The sequence below is a fragment of the Sinocyclocheilus grahami genome, unplaced genomic scaffold (assembly GCF_001515645.1).
Source record: "Sinocyclocheilus grahami isolate Dianchi unplaced genomic scaffold, SAMN03320097.WGS_v1.1 scaffold819.1, whole genome shotgun sequence".
NCBI classification, from domain to species: Eukaryota; Metazoa; Chordata; class Actinopteri; order Cypriniformes; family Cyprinidae; genus Sinocyclocheilus; species Sinocyclocheilus grahami.
In genome coordinates this window covers 403,118-425,536 of record NW_015505998.1, presented here as the reverse complement: position 1 = coordinate 425,536, position 22,419 = coordinate 403,118, and the positions used below count along the sequence as shown (strand labels likewise).

The window sequence follows — 22,419 nt, the reverse complement described above, 5'->3', positions numbered from 1 at the left end:
TATATATATATATATAATATTATGTGTGTGTGTGTTGATCATGAAATGAGTTACTGCCAACTCTTGACTTTTTGTTCAGTCAAAGAAAAGATACAGATAAAGGCACAGAATGAAAATGAAGAATGAGACATCTCTAAAAGGGTTAAAAAGTATTCATAAATGTGTTTAGAACAGAATGATATGAAGAATAGTCAGGGAAGCAAGTAAAGATTTGAGGCATTTTATGCTAACCAATTTAGTAAATAACAATGTAATCATGGTGCCATATTTCTAATTCACTGTGCATAGTTATGCTAAGAAAGATTATATAAAACACACGTCTTCAAATGATTATAATCCATGTTGTTTTTTGTTTTGTTTTTTTGTCAGCAATAAACAATTTATTTTCTTAGTTTGTAAAAACAGACAAAGTATACCTTGAAAGTTAATACCATTAACCTGGCAGCTACATATAGCAGTAACATTCCTTTAAGAAATAAATGCATTTTGCAGAGTTGCACAGTTTTGCACAGCTGTCATGCACAGATTGTGCCATTATTTTGTTCATTGCTTACATTTGTGTGTATATATATATATATATATATATATATATATATTTTTTTTTTATATCTTTGCATAGGCAACATTTCAGAGATATATTTAACTGTATGTCTTGTCTTTGTTATCTTTGATAACACAACAAATGATCTGACCGCAAAAATTTCAGAAAATCTGACGAAAAAAGACCTGCTTACACTAGAGTTAGTGTCTTTCTGCTCCGTACACATTTCCTGCACATAGATAACAAGAGTGAAATGATGGCATAAAGAAAGGTGAGCACCCCCACGAGGCACACTAGGGAAAGAAAGGGGTCTAGTGTCACGGAGACCAGCGCTGCACATCTCTCCCCAATAAATTGCCAGAGTTTACCTACAGGACATCTAAAAGGGCAGAGAGAGACAGTTAGAACATGTACAGTGGAGGATTATTCTTAAAAAGATACATCAGAACTACACAACAACATCCCCGTGTTTACATATTTCTAAAGAACAAAGTAATTTCTTGAAAATCTTGAAAAAAAAAAAAAATCTACCAAAAATACTGGAGTACTGGCAGAAGTTTGCCAACATACAGTCAGAAACTTGATTTACCTAAAAAAAAATAAACTAGATCTCACATTAGAGACACGCATTTTATTCAATTCCAAAACAGAATTGAGATTGTGGAATCTATATGTGATTGTTCTCTGAGGTACCTGCAAGCGGCACCGTGCCCTGGTACAATCTCACACTCTCCTCCATTGAGACAGAAGTCAGGCTGGACCACGCAGAGGCTCTGACATGGCAGTCCATCCACCGTCACGTAGCCTGGCTCACATAAACATTGTGCTTCCTTTGTCCACAGGTTCACCACACATTTGGAAAATTCGTTGCAGGCAAGAAACTTGCAAGGGTCACCTTGATCAGCTAAAGTGAAAGAAGAAATTAGACTCATCTCTCTTGTAGCAATTCATGACCTTCTGTGAGAACTCCTGCCCATGTTTCTGCTTACAGACTAGTTTGAAAAAATGGCCAGCAAACTGATGTATGATGCTTAGCAGGAAAGACTCTTACCTGGTTCTATGTCTAGGGAATGGCTGTCAATCGTTATGTCCAATTGCTGGGCTGCAGCATCACAAAACTCTTCCAAGACATTCTGGACAGCCTAAGTAATGCTGTACGGCACAGACTTGGCTAATTTTGCCTTGTTATTGACCACCACACTTCCGTTTCTGAAGTTTAGGATTTCTAACTTCTTAAAGCCTGTTAGGTTAGACTGTAGATATGGGAGTAGCTGTGCACAGAGGAGACAAAAGCATAGTTTATGTATGTTCACCATTTAAAATCCACTGGACAATAGCAGGAGTTAGCAGAAGGAGTCTAAGCACAAACTTTAAAAAGAATACTACCATACTGCATAGTATAAACTGTATACTGTCTGATACAATTGTGTAAAGTATGCAATAAGCATTATGATGAAGCTGCAATATGCTACTGTAGATTATTGTGACTCAACTACGTCACTTTCAATTCAGCAAGTGTCATCCTGTAGTCATATTTGAAGAAAAAAATGGGATAGTGATGTTCACTCATCACTATAAGAAATTGCTTTAAAGGGGTCATATGACGCTGCTAAAAAGAACATTATTTTGTGTATTCGGTGTAATGAAATGTGTTTATGCGGTTTAAGGTTCAGAAAATATTATTTTCCACATACTGCACATTATTGTTTCTCCTCTATGCCCCGCCTTTCTGAAACGTGTCGATTTTTACAAAGCTCATCGGTCTGAAAAGCTAGGTGTGCTCTGATTGGCCAGCTATCCAGTGCGTTGTGATTGGCCACGGTGAAAGCCGATCCGGCGATCCACAGAGCGAAGTTGATGTATTTCCTCAGCAACCTCCAGGCATGACGAAGCAGATATCGTCCTCTTTTGGAAGGCCAAACAAAGTAGTTTCGCTTTCACAACGAAGCACACAGCGCCTTCAGGACATGGCGGCGGCGGCGGCAACAACAATACTACAGCGAGAATAAAAGTTACGCCTTCTTTCTTTGCGTGAACATTTGGGCGGCGTTATGCAAATCTTCCCACATAGTGAGGTAGGTATGTGGGGGCGTGTTAGAACGAGCCGTTTTAGGTAGGCGTGGTTGACTCTTAACTTTTATAAAGAATATCTCTTTGGATTTGAGACTTTAGTCTTTGCAACTTTACAGATCTTCTTTATGCACCAAGAGCTTGTAACACTCCAAAGAGAAAAGAAAAACTGAAAACGCATCATATGACCCCTTTAATAAATCAAGAAAATAAAGAGTTGTTCTCTTATACTGTAACATGCCACTGTTAATGAGGAATCCTTAGGTTAAGATGTTAATAATAAGCCAATCAGCAGTTGAAACAGCTGCACTCACCAGTTCAACAAATGTGTTTTCCAGTGATCTGTATTCTGCGGAGCTCTTATTGAAAAGATCTTCAGAAAACAGCATGTTTGTGACACGCAAACTGAAAAACACAACTAGTTCTTTGCCTTTGCTAGCTGTGGTCATTGAAGGAGTAGTGAAATACTTGAGCGCTAGCACTTTTGTTGTCTCTAAGGGATATGCTTCATTTGGAAAAGAGTATCCATTGTCATAACTCAAGAGATCAATGGTCTCCGTACTTACTACCTCTATTTGGTCTAACTCAGTGGCTAGGTCTTTTAAATGAATAAATGGGTCTTCAGTTTCCACATTCAGCACTTTCTCATTTTCTGACTCAAATACAATGTCCTGGAAAGCATGTTGATTGTACTTTTTCAATTGGTGAACCCTTTTCCAAAGATGTTGGCGTAATGACCGATACATCTGTTAGGACTACTTCAAACAGTTCAAGGTCTGCAGGTGAAGTTGTCAGAGGTGCAGGTGTCTCCATGGGTAGTGATGCAGTCGCTTCCTCTTGTTTTACAAGGACACCTTCTGTCAGAGTGTCTTCCTCTGGAAAATCATTAATGATAGGTTATGAATTACATTTTAAGCTGTAAAATAGTTGCAAACTGAAATAGTTACAGGGTTCCCACACCTTGGTTAACTTCAAATTCAAGGACTTTCCAGGTCCAATACCCTCAAATTCAAGGACTTATTGTGGGGACATGTTTCGAGTGAGAGCAAGGTTACATCGTGTTACCTTGTAAGATACATTGTTTCAGTTTTCATGTGTCAAACACGACTATCCAAAAAAGCATTTTTTAGTTTTGCATTTATTTTTGGCCAAATAACAGAGATCTGATATTCTATTTGTCGTATTTCTGTTTTGCATAAAACTGAAGAATATTCGGTACATTATGGAAGCCCGTTTCCGCCACTGAATGAAAAATAAAATAACTTTTTATCTCCCAATTCGGACTTTTTTCCCTCAGAATTGCGTGATATAAACTCAAAATTGTGAATTAAAAAGTCCTAATTGTGAGATATAAAGTCAGAAATGAACTTTACAGAAATAAAGTGAGATAATTGATGAAACTCAATGTGAATTCATGAAAGGTCGTCACATTTCCTCTAATATTCGTTTAGTTATTGATTTAGTGCAGTATAGTAATTTATTAAATGGAGACTCTTTAATACGGATTTTATTAAAGCTTTTGATAAAGTAAGCCATAATTTTATATTTGATTCATTAAAACTCTTTGGTTTCGGACAATATTTCATCAAAAGTGAAAGAACTATGTACTGTGGTAACAATAGTTCTATTAAATTTGCCAATGGAACATCTCCTAGATTTGAAATAAATCGAGGCATCCGACAAGGTTGTCCAATTTCTGCATTCCTTTTCTTGGTTGTAGCTCTATTAATTATTTTTTTTTATTTTTTTATCCTGTTATTTTTGTTGATGCTGAAAGGCTGATGTGGGCTATTGAAATGCAGAGGTATCTGCAGTGTTGTAATGCTCCATCGACTGTATCATTTTGGGTTTCTTTAGCTTCGGTCTGTGCCTGTTTCACATTATAATGTGCCTGGCAAAGTCTTCTAAACAGCAGTGGACAGAGCGAAATCACCCTCTCCCAACGTTTCCCTGTTTGCATTGTGCCTTTGTGTGATGGAACTGAATAAAGGGGAAAAAAAAGAAAAAAAAACCTAGTATGCAAAGGCCACGAACAGGGGCGATTCTAGGATTTCTACACCAACCCTACACCTAAACCTACCCCTCACAGGAAACTTTCTGCATTTTTAGATTTTCAAAAAAACTCATTCTGAATTATTTATAAGCCTTTTGAATTACGGGGACACTGAAAATGTCCTCATAAATCACCTTCTCGTTGTAATACCTATGTCATACCCATGTTATTATACAAATTTGTATCCTCATAAACCACGTAAACATGCACACACACACACACACACACACACACCTGTTTACTGTAGGCTACACACATAGTACAACCCTCTTTCCTTAGCTCAAGCATGCAAACCTTTGCCACATGCACTGAAAAATCTATTACATTGAAAGTTAAATTTTCAAATGAAAATGGCAACATGATCGTTTTATAAATTATGCATTCATATGTGCTTCATTTTCACTGGAGGAAACAGCTGTGTGGCGTGATGAGGGGTGAACGCAGCGAAAACTTGGTAAACTGTATTTATGACAAAGAACAAAACTGCACAGATGCAGATATTATAACAATCTATCGTTAAACACACACATTGTCCTCTGTTTCTCGCTCTGCGCCGCTGCTGTCTGCTGATTGAAAAAGAACACTATAGCCCCCCTAAAAATGGCCTAGCGATGCCCATGGCCACGAAGTATTGGCGAAATAACACATTAGCGGACCGGAGGGAATAATATGGAATTTTTTTCCAGAAAACTTCTAGCACAAAATAAATTCAAGCACTTTCAAGGACCTGTATCTATGTATGTTTATTTTCAAAAACGAGGAGGAAGACTTTCACCAAAAACAGCTGCTGTCACTTCTGCACTCGGGTGTCTTATTTTCTTTTAGCCCAGGGGTGTCCAATGTCTGGGCCAAATGCGGCCTGTGTATGAACGGACCCGCACCCGCCCAGAACAACGTGTTTATCCGCTGACTGATCTCGAATTTTCGATCACCAGACCACTAAACAGCACTGTGAGCTTTGGAGCAGAGGTTTCTCATACAAACCACAGATGTCACGGTGATTTAAACTAGTTAGGCAGATGAAACAGCGCTGACGCGGAAAACAGGAGAAACACGTGCGACAACAAACCGGTTAGAATACTTTTCAATCCACAAATCACCAGCATTTTCAATGGATTTATTGTAGTAACTCTTAACTGTAACTGTGTTGTGTTGTGGCAGAAATGTAGGATATTCATACCAAATTGTATTATATTATTAATGTAGACACATTGAATGTAATGTAAGGGAGTAATGAAATAGGCCAAATCACAGATATTTTTTGTTAAAAGCAGTTTTGTGCATTTCTATTTATACAAAATAAATGCGTTAATAGACTAAAAAACATGAAGCCATTCTACATATAATTATTAAAAATTTTTACCTTTTAAAAACAAGGTTGTTAAAATATTTACATATTTTTTTATATACAAAGTGTCAACTCAAGCTACTGTCATATATATATATATATATAGGGAAAGGCATTCGGCCCCTCAATGTGTCCAAATCATCGAATATGGCCCCCTTTAAAAAAAACTATTTGGACACCCCTGTTTTAGCCTATATTATTCTGCTTCAGCTCCAGTGTCACATTTAAATTAGAGAGCCTGTAGAGTGATGTAAATTTGCTATAAGGTATACGTATATCGTTGTTTCAGATTTTCAAGGATATTTCTAAAAATCTCTTTGACCAAACATTTGTATTGAGAAGCACACATAGCATACATTTTTACCTTTTAAAAACAAGGTTGTTAAAATATTTACATATTTTTTTATATACAAAGTGTCAACTCAAGCTACTGTCATATATATATATATATATATAGGGAAAGGCATTCGGCCCCTCAATGTGTCCAAATCATCGAATATGGCCCCCTTTAAAAAAAACTATTTGGACACCCCTGTTTTAGCCTATATTATTCTGCTTCAGCTCCAGTGTCACATTTAAATTAGAGAGCCTGTAGAGTGATGTAAATTTGCTATAAGGTATACGTATATCGTTGTTTCAGATTTTCAAGGATATTTCTAAAAATCTCTTTGACCAAACATTTGTATTGAGAAGCACACATAGCATAGCTCTCTTACCCATCTGTGTGAGCTGTGGCTCCTCAATATCTCCAATAGTAGATGGCAAGTCCTGGACAACAGTTGATTGTACTTTTTCAGTTGGTGAATCATAATCCTTTTCCAAAGATGTTGGTGTAACGACTGATACATCTGTTAGGACTATTTCAAAAAGGTCAAGGTTTGCAGGTGTAGTTGTCAAAGGTTTAACAGTTGCTAATGTCTCCATGGGTAGTGATGCAGTTTCTTCTTGTTCTACAAGGAGATCTTCTGTCAGAGTGCCTTCCTCTGGGAAATCATTATAAATTGATTAGTAGTTCAAAAATAGTTCAGTGTTTCAGATGATAGCTAAATCTTGTTTTGTAAACATTTTCGATGTTAACTCTAAAAATGTGTTTAGATTAACCAAACATTGTTATTGAGAAACACACATAGCGTAACTCTCTCACCCCTCTGTGTGAGCTGTGGCTCCTCAGTATCTCCCACAACAGATGATAGGTCCTTATCTCTCTTCGAAGCTGATTCTGTGATCATTTCAGGTAGAGATTCTGAGGCCGTTGATACAGTAGGGAGAACAATAGCCACATCTGGTTCTGTGGTGTTGTCCTCTGTAACCAGATCTGGTATATCAAGAACTCCCTCAATAACCCCAGGTTTGGAGAGTTGGTCCTCAACCCCAAAGTCTTCCACATGTTCAGGTTTACTAATATCTGTGCCAAGTTGAACACCGTCAACTGCCACAAAGGGCAAATTATGACCTTCTTCAGGCTGGTAATAGTCAATATTCTCAACAAGGTAATTTTCTGTGACAGAAATCTCTGGTGGTTTAATCTTAATCATGTCTGCAGGAGGTTTGGCTGAGCCTTCAGTAGTTTTGGGAACTTGACTTGCGATCTACACAGTGGGCTGTTCAGTTTTGACGCTGCCTTCATATTCTACAACATCAGCAGGTTCTGATTCATCAGCTTCTCTTTCAGTACTTACCTCCTTAGGCTGTACTGTCTCAGTTCCTGGCTTCTTGGCTGCCTGAACATCATCCTCATGTTTCACTTTAATCTCCTCATCGGTTTTATGTTCCTGAACATCTTCTTTTGATTCTATAATGACCTCTGGTACTGGCACTAAAAGTTTTCCTCGGGTTCTGGGTTCTACTTCATCCTGGTTAGTTGATTTTCCAATCTCATCCTCTGGTTCTGGTAGCACAACTGATTCCACAGGCTCTAATGTGCCATACTCGGCATGAGTTTCTGTTACTATAGTCACTGCTTCAGGTCGTAATACCCGATCTTCTAAAACAACATCATTCTCAGGTTCAGTTACTTCTACAGTTTCTATTGTCACAACTTTTACATTGGATAAAGCAACTTCAGACTTAGTCTCTTTGTCTGGTTCAGCCATCACCACTTCTTCTTCTTCCTTTACTACTATTCCAGGATCCACTGGTTGAGGCACCTCTGGAATTTCATTAGAATCTGTCACTTCAGTTATTGGATCAATTGGTTCAGTTGAAGGCTGCAGGGTGATGCTAAAGTCGGTTGTGACAACCAACTCTGGTTGTTCAGACCTAGGACTAACGGTTGTTGCAGTGGTGAACAAAATGTGGACAGTGGTTACTGGGTTAAATATGATGTCATCTTCTGGTATAGTGTTTAAATTAAAGTCTATCTGTTGGTTTCTCTGTAGTTCTAGGCTGTTCTTCACTCGGGGGTAATGCTGACGCAGCAGATGAAGATGTTGGAGACCAATTGTTGTCTTTATCATCAATAACAACTGGTTTGCTGTCTTCCTCTACTGGTGGAACTTGAAAAATCTCTGTTATGAGTTCACCAGTTTCCCCTTTAATAGTTTCAAGCTGGTGTATAATGACTGCATCACTCTCAGGTTCAACTGTTTCTGATTCTGATTTTGTTGTTGTGGTGCTGTCTGTGTCCGAAATTGGGTCTATAATGGTCTCCAAAACATTCTCATCGCCACCTGATGAAATATGAACTTCAATCTTTGGTCCTTTTGTTGGAAAACTGAGGTCACCATATGAATCTTGATCAAAGGTCTGCAAATTAACAGGTGTAGAATTATGTTATTGCATTTAGGACTATCTGCTGTTGGTTTCTCTGTAGTTCTAGGCTGTTCTTCACTCGGGGGTAATGCTGAGGCAGCGGATGAAGATGTTGGAGACCAATTGTTGTCTTTATCATCAATAACAACTGGTTTACTGTCTTCCTCTACTGGTGGAACTTGAAAAATCTCTGTTATGAGTTCACCAGTTTCCCCTTTAATAGTTTCAAGCTGGTGTATAATGACTGCATCACTCTCAGGTTCAACTGTTTCTGATTCTGATTTTGTTGTTGTGGTGCTGTCTGTGTCCGAAATTGGGTCTATAATGGTCTCCAAAACATTCTCATCGCCACCTGATGAAATATGAACTTCAATCTTTGGTCCTTTTGTTGGAAAACTGAGGTCACCATATGAATCTTGATCAAAGGTCTGCAAATTAACAGGTGTAGAATTATGTTATTGCATTTAGGGATGTTATGTTTCATAAAAGATGACTGTTATTTTCATTAAAGGCTGTGTCCTTATTTATTTATTTTAATTTGGTAACCATTTTTAAAGCAATAAAGCTGTGCTATATGTCAATATGGAAGGCATCACAGGCATCAATCTCTGTGAGCTGTGCTCCTTTAGTAATGACTATATTGACAATATAGAATATAGAAAGTCTCTTGTTCCTACTTGCTTAATTATATTAGTCACCTCAGTTATAATGTCTTCAGAAACCTCAGGGACAGGCATTCTGGTTGGAGACTGGTCTTTGCCTGAAGCGAGAAAATGTGTACACAACTATTAAATACTACGTGAAGAACGTGTACAAGATAATCAAACAAGATTTATTTATTTTTTTTTAATAAATTGTGAATCGAAATACATGTTTTATGCATTACTTATTATACTAATATAAATTATTCATTTTTATACATTTACCTGTCTCAAAGGTCAGTGAATTAAGATCAAGAAGTGATGCCTTTTAGCTCAGTGCTTTAACTATCATATCCTTCAGACTTTGTCCTGTAGATGAAACAACCGTGCCGATGTCCAGATTTACATCAGCAATGGTAGGTACAGTAGTCTCAAAAACAGCTGTGTAGACTGCAGATAGTCCTCCAGCTCTGGATAAATAGTAGCAATGTGCATTTATATTAACTCATGTATCAGACGCTCCAAACAATAGAAACTAAAGGTGATGTACACAAAGACTCGACACATTATTCAACACATTACACACAAATGTAACTTTTACCCTTTAGGTGCTTCTGCCTCACTTGCATGTAGGAAAGGAAACAGAAAAAAAATCAAATGCAACAAGAAATCAGTCATGCACAAAACAGTTTCCTAGTGAAATATGAATAGTAGCATGATGGTAGAGAAGCAGAATACAAACACAAATGGGTTTGCATCTCAGTGTAAATGTAAATGATTATATATTCAGAGCTCAGGTGAACATCTGGTCACTGCTGTTATAATGAAAGTCAGGATAAATGAGTACACCTACCTAATTCTTAACACTTGGACATCCATAAATCCAGGTAGGTCAGCAAAAGCGTGTTGCATCTGCAACAAACAAACAAGCATGCAGTTTTTTAACATCTTATGTTGCCCATTATATATGTATGGGCAAATGTATTAGTAAGTCCTGCCAGATAGCACAATCACTGTCAACATCAAGACAGAACAGAAAGATCTCCAACAGATTCACAGAACATGTGAAGTTTCCTACAACATTGTTGAATAATCTGAGCCTCATGCACTCTAAAAAGAAATTCAAGGGACATGCAACTTAAATACATGCATGGTTGGAAGTTGAAATTCTATTAAAATTAATATTTATTGAGTTAATTAAACCTTTTAAGTTGCAAACATTATCTTGATGTTGATTATTACATCAACTTAATACTACACTCTTAAAAATAAAGGTGCTTCAAAAGGTTCTTCAAGCGATGCCATAGAAGAACCATTTTAAGTTCCACAAAGAACCATTTAGTCAAAGGTTCTTTAAAGAACCATCTCTTTCTTACCTTTTTGTAATCTGAAGAACCTTCTTTCGCCCCAAAGAACCTTTTGTCAAACAGAAAGGTTCTTCAGATGTTAAAGGTTCTTTATGGAACCATTTAGACAAAAAGGTTCTTCTATGGCATCGTGAAGCACCTTTATTTTTAAGAGTGTATGTCTAATTTAAACTCAAGTGTCTGTGTTTATTAATTAATTAATTAATTATTTGAGTAAATAATAATATAATTTTCATATCTCTGTGCATCTCTTCAGTGTTTAGTTATAATTTACTGGTCTAAATGCTGTATATTTATCAAAGTAAATCTGCAGAAAATCATAGTATGTGCTATTATGTGCACAACTTCCTCAAAAACACTGAAATCTGGATCATTGTTTATAATTTTCACAAACCTGATCTTGAAGATGGTGAGACAGGTCATGATACTGAGGTGAATCAGTGTCTCTCAGTATCTCCTGATATCCATAGTCCATCAGTGTAATGCTGAACTCGATGACCTGATGTACTGGCTGCTCAGGAACCACATTGTGAAGATCCAATTCCTGCAAATGTTTTACGAGAGCTATTAAATAATCACTGCAATAATGTTTAACTTACATAATTCCCCAAAAGGTTTAAACAACTTTCCGGGTTAAATATTTTGGTAACACTTTAGTATAGGGACCAATTCACATTATTAACTAGTTGCTTATTATCATGCCTATTATTAACATATTGGCTGTTTATTAGTATTTATAAAGCACATATTCTGCATGACCATACTCTACATCCCTAATCCTACCCAATACCTAAACGTAACAACTACCATACTAAGCAGCAAATTAGGAGTTTATTGGGGCAAAAGCAGTGTTCCAATTATACCATGGACTTTGGGGGAGCCCACTTGTTTTATTTTTTATAAGGGGGGGGTTGTGCGCTTGCGCGTGGGCTTACAATGACTTACAAAGATACATAACAGCTACAAGTGTATGCACTACTTGCTTTATGCAAGCACTATATAGGATAAATCACTATACAGGATCTACCCTATTATACTTTATCGACACAAATTGATAGGTGAAACAACAAACAGCCACCCACAAATAGTCTATAAACAAAGCATCAGGCTTTCTTTGAGTTCACATGAACAACGGTTAAAGTTACTCGTCGTCAGGCTACAGAAGAATACCATAATTCCTCCGTTCAGTTAGACCTAAGACATCGAGAGTCACGCAGACCTATAACAACCCAGCCACAACGCATAATTGTGAATAGCATGCCTTACCTTAACACAGAATCGACCACAGAGTCCAACATTTATATTTTTTCTACGAATCTTTGCGTTAACATGTACTACACATGAGTGGAATTTGCACAGCAGCACCCCCACACCTTCATACTCATGACAAGAATAGCGTATAGTTATCTTTATTGAAGTGAATTAGGTTTAAATCGCCGTCATGCATGAATTAATTATATTTTTGCAATTTTACACAAAAATCCACGATGATCACATTACACAAAACTGAAATTGCACGTCAAAATAACACATTGTCAATATTTTTTGAGACTCTAAAGGAGGTCAAGCTTTTTCACATTTGGCTCCCAAACTCTGGAACAGCCTTCCTGATAATGTTCGGGGTTCAGACACACTCTCTCTGTTTAAACCTAGATTAAAGACACATCTCTTTAGCCAAGCATTCACATAATGTATCTCATAACCCTGTACTTCATTTATATCGGATAAAATGCACATTACCATTCTTTGCTTGGTTTTAACACATAATTTTTTGCTTGGTTTGAACAGCAGCTACGCTAATTTTTCTCTATTTGCTTCTCTGCTTCTGCCACGGGGTTGGCATCCCGAGATAACTAGGAATTCACAAGCTTCAGTCTGTATCCAGCCCATACGAAGATCTGAGATGACCGAACACCTGAGAAGAGATGATGCCAACACCTCCGAGGACCTCAGATGACGACAACCCTGAACCAGCATACAAAACTACCATATTTTGCTATAAGTTTGATCACAACATATAATCATTGCTGTTAATAGTTCACCGTTTGTTTGAAAACATGTCATTAACTAACTGCATGATTTGTACCGTACATTTCTGCCATATGGACACACCTTGACATATTCACCACTGATAAGCTACTCCTAAAAATAATGTAGAAACTTCAATTTTCTGTGAAGCTGCTTTGCAACAATTTGTATTGTGAAAAGTGCTATACAAATAAACGTGAATTGAATTGCATTTAAGCAGGCTTGGGTAATTCCTCTGCTAAAAACAAACAACATTTAATTCTACAGCAGTTGAAAACCAGAAACTTCTCTCTAGCATTCCTTTTTATGTCAAAACCCCTCAATTGTGTTCAATTAGTTCTCTACTTTCCTTTACAATGACAAGATGCACTGTTAGCCTAAACATTGTTTCAAAACCATTGTTTGCCTATAGTGACATTAACTATGATTGCAAGTTCTGTTGTTACCAACATAGTTCTGTGATTCAGTCTTTCCCAAAATCATAGTTCCAATGAACATTCACAGGCAACATCACAAAGGTGGGGTTGGAACTACAGCTTCTGTGGTTAGTATTACATAGACTTAAATAGTTTATGCTCTTGAGCAAAATAAACCAGCTAACAGCATTTGTAGTTTGTTAAAACAATGAAAGAGATGCTTTTTGTGCCCATGACTAGCTAGTTCATGTCTCTAACAATTCATTTTATTAAGCATAAATTATGTCATTGTATGGGAAACGCACCCTCATCTGTAATGAAATCTTTGGCTGGCAAGAGTGAAATCCAAAGAATTTTATTTATTCTGCTAGTCCTATTCTTCTACCTTTCAACACTTTAAATCACCAGATCCTCTCTGACCTGGGCATTGCCGGGTCTGGCAAATAGGTGGCTTTAGTCTTATCTAATGAGCTGATCCTTTAAAGTTTCCTGAAAAGGAGGAGTGTCTGAGTCATTCAAGTCACTAATCACTGGGGTACCTCAAGGTTTAGTGTTTAGTCCCCTCCTTTTCTCCACAAACATATCCTATCTGGGCTCGATCATTAAGGAAAATACCTTTTTCCATAATTTCTATGCAGATGCTATTTAGTTCTAGCTATTGTTCCAACCTGACAACTCCACCATCTCAGCTCATATCTCTGCTTGCCTTTCAGACATCTCAGCATAGATAAAGAAATGTCACCTTCAGCTCAACCTGGGGCAGTTGTGGCCTGATGGTTAAAGAGTGGATAGGTGAAATGCAGAGCACAAGTTCCTAGTATGGGTTACCATACGTCACATCACTTTTCACTTATGAAAACACAGCTCCATGTAACAGAGCTCATTGACAGAGCCAACTGTCAGTCGACCACAACATAACTGTTCAACTGGGTTCTACAACAACAACATCGTCAGCCAGGACAGTAAGGAACCTGAGGGAAGTGTATGATGACCAGTTGCACTTTACTACCCATATTGTTCTTCATTTGTAAATTGCTGTAGATAAAAGTATATGTGAAGTATAATGCCATCACCAAATTGCCATCACCTCTCTTACTCTAAGAGCTCAACTGTAGACTTAAAATATCTTAAAGCAGTCAAGCATGAAAGATTCATGATCCCTTTCAACTCAAAGATCTTGCTCCAAAGTTATCTAAGGCAACCATGTTCTCTACTCTGGTTAGATCTTTTGGTTTTTGGCAGATCCCTTTAGATTCCACGTGTGAGAAACTGACTACCGTTATCACCACAATTAGGTGTTTTTGAGGGTGAAGTTTCAATATGGTGGAAAGGCATAGATGCAAAAGGATCACAAACCATCACAGGAGAAGAGCCCCTCATGTATACACTATTTCTGCTAGGTCCATGATACAATGCTGGAGAAGACCTCTACAACCACACAGGATCTATTTGTTGAGTTGTAAACCAGGGGTGTCCAGTCCTGCTACTGGAGGGCTTATGACCTGCCGAGTTTCACTCCAAATTGCTCCAGCACACCTGCCATACAAGGGCTGTATTCCAGTTAATTTTGTATTGCCCTCCCTCGCTAACTTGCCTCTGTCTTGTGGCCTCTGATGTGTGGCACTGTTTACATTACACAAATGCCCACTACTGGCAGAACCCATACAATGGGTTTAAGATTAATGCCCTAAGCCCTAGATGACTTGGAATCTGCTATGGAGTGGTTTTATTATTATAATTATTATTTTGTTCTGTGGGCCTATATACATACTTGGGCTATTGAATAAAATATTTATAATTGCACATATGAAAATAAAAATACACTAAACTATGTGTAAATAAAATCATCTTAAAGTATCTACAAGTATATATATATATATATATACAAATTTTATACTATTATTATATTATATATTTAATAAATATATTATACACTAGAGTTGTGTGGGGTGGAGTGAAATATAATTTGCTGTGCTGTCACAATCGTGTTGCATTGTGTTATATAGAGCTGCCTGCAGTGTAGATATAAGTAGACTCACTCCCTTGGTCAAAATTGAGGGGGCGAGGATCTGTCTATATAAACTTATCTTGTCCACTTGATGGAGTGGAACACACTTCATAATGGCAGGTTGAGATCCATGTTTTTGTTAGCACGATAAAATGAACCACAGATCACCACCAGCACCCCTCATTTTCCAGCAGACAGTTGAGAGCAGTGTATTGTGGATGTTGCAGTAGCTGGACCTGCAAATATCTCTGATGGGCTATGAAGCTGTACACCTAATAGCTGTACACGAGGTGAATAATGCACAATATATTTTGCAAATCTGTACTATCTGTTTTAGATGTTAAGCTTAAGCCAAGTTTTATTGACCTGGTGGTCATGACCTAAAATGACAGCAGAAGTAAGTGCTTGCTTGTACTGCAAGTTGTCACTATATTTAAAAAAAAAAATTCTATCAACCACTGCTGCCAGTTTTTACAGTAAATGTATATAAAGTATATGAAGTATGTCATGTAAATTGTGCTCCAGACCTGTGAGGCAGTAGAGATGTCTGGCGTAGTGCTGACAGTAGTAGATTGATCTGGAGGAACAAACACTTCTACTGTTGCTTCAGTCAGGACTTCCACTGAACCTGAACAACAGAGATTGAGCTTAGTTAAACTTACCAAAATGATGATAACTTCTCACTGAATACCAAAAACAATTCATCTATACCTTCCATTCCTTGTGCTCCATCATTTGTTGGCTCTTCAGTTATATTTCTATAAATTTAAAATGAATATGTATCACGATATTAAAATAATCATGGTTCACCATTTTTGCTATAGACGATTTAAAGAAGTTTCCAGAATATGAAATAATAGTCATGAATCCAAGTGCAGTCACACCGTTCTAATTTTTCACTATTCATATTCACCCTCTGTAAAGGAAAAGCAAACACATTACAAAACAAATTTGACTTAAACATTTAAAGGAATAGTTGAACCAAAAATTAAAATGTGCTCACCCTCAGGCCATCCAAGATGTAGATGGGTTTGTTTCTTCATCAGAACAGTCACCTTTATTTCTATAGCGCTTTATACAACAGCAACAGATTTGGAGAAATCACTTGCTCAGCAATGGATCCTCTGCAGTGAATGGGTGCCGTCAGAATGAGAGTCCAAACAGCTGATAAAAACATCACAATAATCCACAAGTAATCCACACCACTCCAGTCCATCAATTAAGGTCTGGTGAAGCAAAAAGCTGTGTTTGCGCAATTAACAAATCCATCATTAAGACATTTTTCCAGCTAAATTATATGAGCACTCTATCTATAATATTGAAATATATAAATATATAAAATGAAAACGTTGTCATCTGAATCAGGAGATAAATCTGCATGGACCAATACCGTTTACAAGTGAAATCAGTCCAAAACTGTTCTAAATAAATAAATTGGTGGGTATTGATGTGAGAGAACAACAGGGGATGGACTTTTTCTCTGGTGGAATTATGGACCAATATTTTGTCCAGAATTCATTAAAGGGGTCATATGATGCGATTTCAAGTTTTCCTTTCTCTTTGGAGTGTTACAAGCTGATTGTGCATAGATAAGATCCCTGAAGTTGCAAAGACTAAAGTCTGTTCACCATTGTAACCAGCATCTAAAACAGTAATAATCTAAATGATTCGTACTGTCTGAAATAACGGTCACATTATACACATGCATATGTACACATGCATAGGAAACAGCGCCGTCTAGTCACAGATTTCAGCATAACATCACTTGACAACCGTTTTCGCTTTTCTCACACTATAGACAAAAGGAACAGCAATTTACTGAATAATGACACTTGGAAACTGTAGTAGCCATTGAATTGTGCACACTGAAAAGTTAAACACGGGTGAAATATGCTTTGCCCCAATGTACCAGACCAATTAAATCGGCCGCATTCTGTCTCAAATTAATATTAATTAGAGTGGGCGGGGCATTTCTAGGGGGCGTGTCTATTGCGTTTAACGTTGACTGTTTGATTACACTCGTCAATTAGAAGTGATAATTTATCAATAGATTTTCTAGAAAATTACTTTTATTCGACGTTATTTGACGTATTCAAATAGTTATACATTATGTAAGCGTCTCAGATTGATTGGAGAAGAATGGAGGAGAAATCTGCCTCAAGTGATGAAGGTAAAGTCACAGGTTAATGATATTATAACCCTTACACACAGACAAACTACTATTGAGTTTTTTAAGCGATTGGATGGTCAAATACAAAAGCATGTTGCTGCAAAAGTCACGTTACCGTCCCACATTAGCTTCTCTGTTAAAAAAGGGAAATCTAAAAATTTTCTCACGGATTATGTCGTTTATTATCATGTTAACGATATTTCATGAAACATTGTGGACATTTACTGAATGCTGACATGAGATTATCAGTGCTTTGCATTTCTGTGGAGTTCATCTAGACTGTTTCAATCGTTAACATGCTTGCCATGACAAATTCCTCTAAACTCTGGACTTTTTTTATTTATTTTATTTTATTTATTTATTTTAAATAAGATGTACCATAGTTACTACAGTATTTACTGTACGTAAGGCGATGGTGTCTTTCAGCCCCTGCTGATGTTTTTGCCAGAACTACATATCTGGGCGCAGGCAAGGCAAGTTTATTTATATATATGGCACATTTCATACACAATGGTAATTCAAAGTGCTTTACATAAAAAGGAATTAAAATAATCATAAACATAATCACAACAATAAAAGCAAAGAGGCAAGAGCCTCATTTGTACAGAGGGAAATGGAAATTAAAATAGAGAAAGCTCGCCTTGAAGCAAAATTAGATGTAATCGAGAAGGAGAGAGAGGCGGAAGCTGCAATGGCAGAAGCAGCAGTCATGGAAGCTGCTGTCGCAGATATAGAAATGAAAAAGTCACATCATAGTTCATCTATCCACCTTCCACAGCAAAGTCCTAGGCAACGTACTGAAGAGTATGTAAAACAACACAGTGAACCTAGTGACACTGTAGCAACCAAAGAGAATTCAAAGCCTGAATTAGCTCAAGATCTAGAGGATGATAGAGGGAAAAAGCCTTCTTCACTGGTCTATCATGTTCTGTCCTCTTGGAAGGCTAGTGAATACAGTGGCAGCGAGAAAGGAGATCAGTGTAAACCTCCTGTTCCCCAGTCTTCACATGGCTTTACACGCCATTCTAAGAGTCCAGCTGCTCCTGTGCCCCATTCTGGACAAAACATAAGTCATACAACTCATCACTCTGGTCATGATGCGGCCACACACGACTTGGCTAAGTTCTTAGCACGAAACCAGCTTGTGACATCAGGGCTTAACAAATTTGACGACCGTCCCGAAAACTATCTTGCTTGGAAATCATAATTTCTCAATGCCAAAAAAAACCTTGATCTTTCAGCAGGTGAAGAATTTCCTACAGAGGAGGAGGCAATTGATGTACTCAAAAGGACACAAGAGGCACTTGCAGTCTCAAACCTCAGACTCCATAAAATTGCAGTGAACAGAGCCAAAGTAATAGATGCCTTTCCAAATAAAGACTTGGCAAAGGACATCAAATACCTTGACCTCTCCACGGACGACTTACCTGAGCAGAGAAGCTTGGGAGTACAGTGGAATCTCATGTCACACACGTTCACCTTCCAGGTGCCTAACACTGAAAAGCCATACACTCGAAGAGGAGTGCTTTCAACAGTGAATAGCTTATTCGATCCTCTTGGATTCCTGGCACCAATCACAATTCAGGGCTATCTACTCTTAAGAGAACTCTCATTGGAAACACAAGAGTGGGACACACCACCCAGTCAACACGTGAGATCATGCGATAATCATAGTGACATCACACGATTCTCATACTGTGATCCTCACCATGTGAGTAGTACAGGTGCATCTCAATAAATTAGAATGTCGTGGAAAAGTTATTTATTGAGATGCACCTGTATGTGACAGTTCATAGAGTAGAACAGATCCGAAGTGCCAAAACTTGAATGCAAACTTGACGCAATGACGTCATAAATATGCAAATGAATATGCAACGTCACCTGCCACCACAAGTCTAACAAAATCCTGTGGGAAACACTGTATTTGCATACCTCTGCTCAACATTTCAGGTCATCAGTGCATTTCATTACACTATTGCAGACCGAGCAAGAATGGAAGGTGTTATTATTGTAATATTATGCTCTTTGTACTGTAAAGTTTTCTCATTGGTGAATGAGACATGAGGGAATCTGACAGCGTTGCATTCAACCCTCCACCAACCCCGTCTCTCATCGTGTCGCCGGTTAGACTCTGGTCGGCCTGTGCACGTTCATGTGTTTTTGGAGGAGGCGTGGCTTTGAAGAGTGATTTGCAGGAAGGGTGGTATCTTATGCATTCAAAGCTAGCTTGCGATTGCTGGCCTCTCTGAAATTGCCTACCCTACATTTAACAGAACAGATATAGAGAAAGGCACACTGGGTTCACGCTTGTATTGTAAACATGTGTTAATGTTGCTGCTATCGTAGCAGTGAGCGGTGGTTGTTGTTGTTGTGTGGTGATAGAAATCCTGTGGTCATTTAGATACTGACCAGGTATGTGTGAGTCATTCAGGTTGAGTGGATTGGCACACACTGCTAAAGGATGATGGAAGGAGAAGTAGATATAGTCCTCTTGCACCAAGTTTGTTTGGGTGGGAGAGCGTCATGATTAATTGTTTAAAGTTGCAATCTCTTTGGATGCAACAAAATACAGCGTTTCTCTAAAAGTGTGAGAACAGCTACCAGCTTAACAAAATAATATGGAAATGTGCACTCAGGAGGCAGGACTCCAAACAGGTCAACTAATGGAGAAGGATAAATGGTAACACATGATAGCTGAGAGTGAGTCAAAAAGAGATTGATAAGTCCAGAACATATGAGTTAAATTGGATGGTTCTATATGCAGTGTTGGGGAAAGTTACTTTTAAAAGTAATGCATTACTATATGTCATTTGTCACAGTTTGGATCAATATCACGATTTGCCTGAAGGTTTAAGTCTGTTAAACCTTTTAAAAGTATGAACACACCTGGGTTCTCATTGCGTACACACAACATGGGCATAGAAATTGCGTACACAATTTTCCACGCACACACATATCAGGATTTATAAAAAATAAACTTGGCGTAAATATGTACGGACATTCTAGACCATGCGTACGCACTCTTTTTCCTGGAGTGAGAAAAGTAATGAAGTAAACAACGATTTTAAACTGTTTTCATTTCGATATACACATTTACATAAAATATTCCACTCTCATTAATGGAGATAAGCACTGAAATTACATAAAGTCCTTACGCAGAAGTTAAATAGACATATTTAGTGGATGCGCCTGATCACTTTTCCTATGGCATGCTGTTATAATGACAGCAAGGAGTGCTGTAGGTGCACAATAATTCATCTTTAAACTAAACTGCAGATCTCATGTTATGAGAAAATATTTTTTAGCGAGAACAATGATCAATGATGCACACTTACTTCGATATTATGGCAAACACTCTGGATTCAGTGGTCGCACGGTCCATTGTCTGGTTTGAATAGGTCCAGTGATAATAGCTTACTGTACAAGCACAGCTGCACATCATCTCAAGGCATCTCCACAACATTATGAAAAATACCACTGTATTTGAAGGATACAACTTGAAGAAAATGGTAATTTGCACGTTTCCTTTTTAAAATACTTTGTCAGTGACGTCCCGAGTCAAACAATTCTATTTACAATGCAATAAATATAGGCTAAAAATAGCTAAAAGATGTTCACCTTATCAGCAAAACTGCATAAATTGAATTTGATTTAAATTGTTTAAAACAATTGAAATACTATTTGGCCATTGGAAAAGAATGAGATCAACTATATTCTAAAATATGTATCTGAGAACTATTTTAAACAGTTTTGTTTCTATGGATATTTTGATGTATTTATTCTAAAACATGACAAGGATACTGGATGATTTTTTTAGCAATAATAATTGTGTATGGCATTTATGGTCCATATCTGATATTCCCTGCATAGTAAAACTAGGCGTTGTAAGCTCCATATATGGTGGTGGAGTCGGGGTGGAGATGCACGTACACATAATCTTCCCCTGACTGGGTTTTATAAAGGGATTTTTGCGCAGGTTCTGGCATACGCATGGTTCTATAAATCTGAAAACTTTTGTGCATACACAAAATCTTGCTTTTGTGCATACGTACACTTTTAGGATGAAATCTATGGAGAGTTTTATTAATGAGACCCCAGAACATTAAAATTAATGTTAGTGCTACTGCTGAAAAAAAGCAGTTGTCATATATTAAACAGTTTTACAAACAGTCTTGTCAGCCACATATATGGTTATTTCTGTTACAAAAAGTTAAATTATCACAATATCACCAATGTCAGTAGAGATTAAAATAGAGTAAATCACTTTTTGAAAGTAATTGACAAATGAAGATTGTATTGATTACATCTTTACATCAGTAGGTGGCAACAAGTGACCGTTAAAAATGAATTTGTCATTTAATCATTATTTCCATAGATTTGTGGCGGATGGTGGTGGTGTGGTTGAGAACCACTGCTTTAGTAAATGACATTTTATGTTGTTCAGTTGTCTATTCAAAATCGTGGGAGGACCGTGATCTCTATTTTACCCATCTGATTTCTATTTGAAAGATCTGATTGTCACAAACATCTGACTGCAGAAAAGATGCTAGCAATGTTAGCAGCTGGCTGATGCGAGCAATGCCCAATCATGTTTGGGGATTATTTACCCACATTCATTAATGCTTTAGATCTGTTCTCAAGATGTGTAGCGGTGGTAGGATACCGGTGTTTGCAAGTCTGGTCAAAGCCGATTCTGGGGTAGAGGATGCTAATGCGTCAATATGTGAAAAGCAATGTGAAAGGATAATGATTCATTGATTATAAGAATAATGATTACTTTTTCCATCCTCAATTGAATACAGTAGGAGTTTTCAAACTGTTCCTGGAGTACTGCATCCTCCCTAGTACAGCACATAGATATTTACCTATATTTACAATAAAAAAATTCATGCCAAGAGCCCTTAAAATGCTCTCTATTCATTACACTCTCTACAGAGTAAAAGTACCACACATTTGGTAGTTTGGTAGACCATTGGTAATGATATCTAACAAGCAGATTCACTGGAGAGAACAGATTTAACACTGC

The 22,419-nt window shown here is 37.5% G+C and overlaps 1 pseudogene; it reads right to left on the bottom strand.

Moving 5' to 3' along the window:
- Positions 1-17,075, bottom strand: part of LOC107562341 (interphotoreceptor matrix proteoglycan 2-like) — a 22,309-nt pseudogene extending 5,234 nt beyond the window's left edge.
- Positions 17,076-22,419: the final 5,344 nt, after the last annotated feature.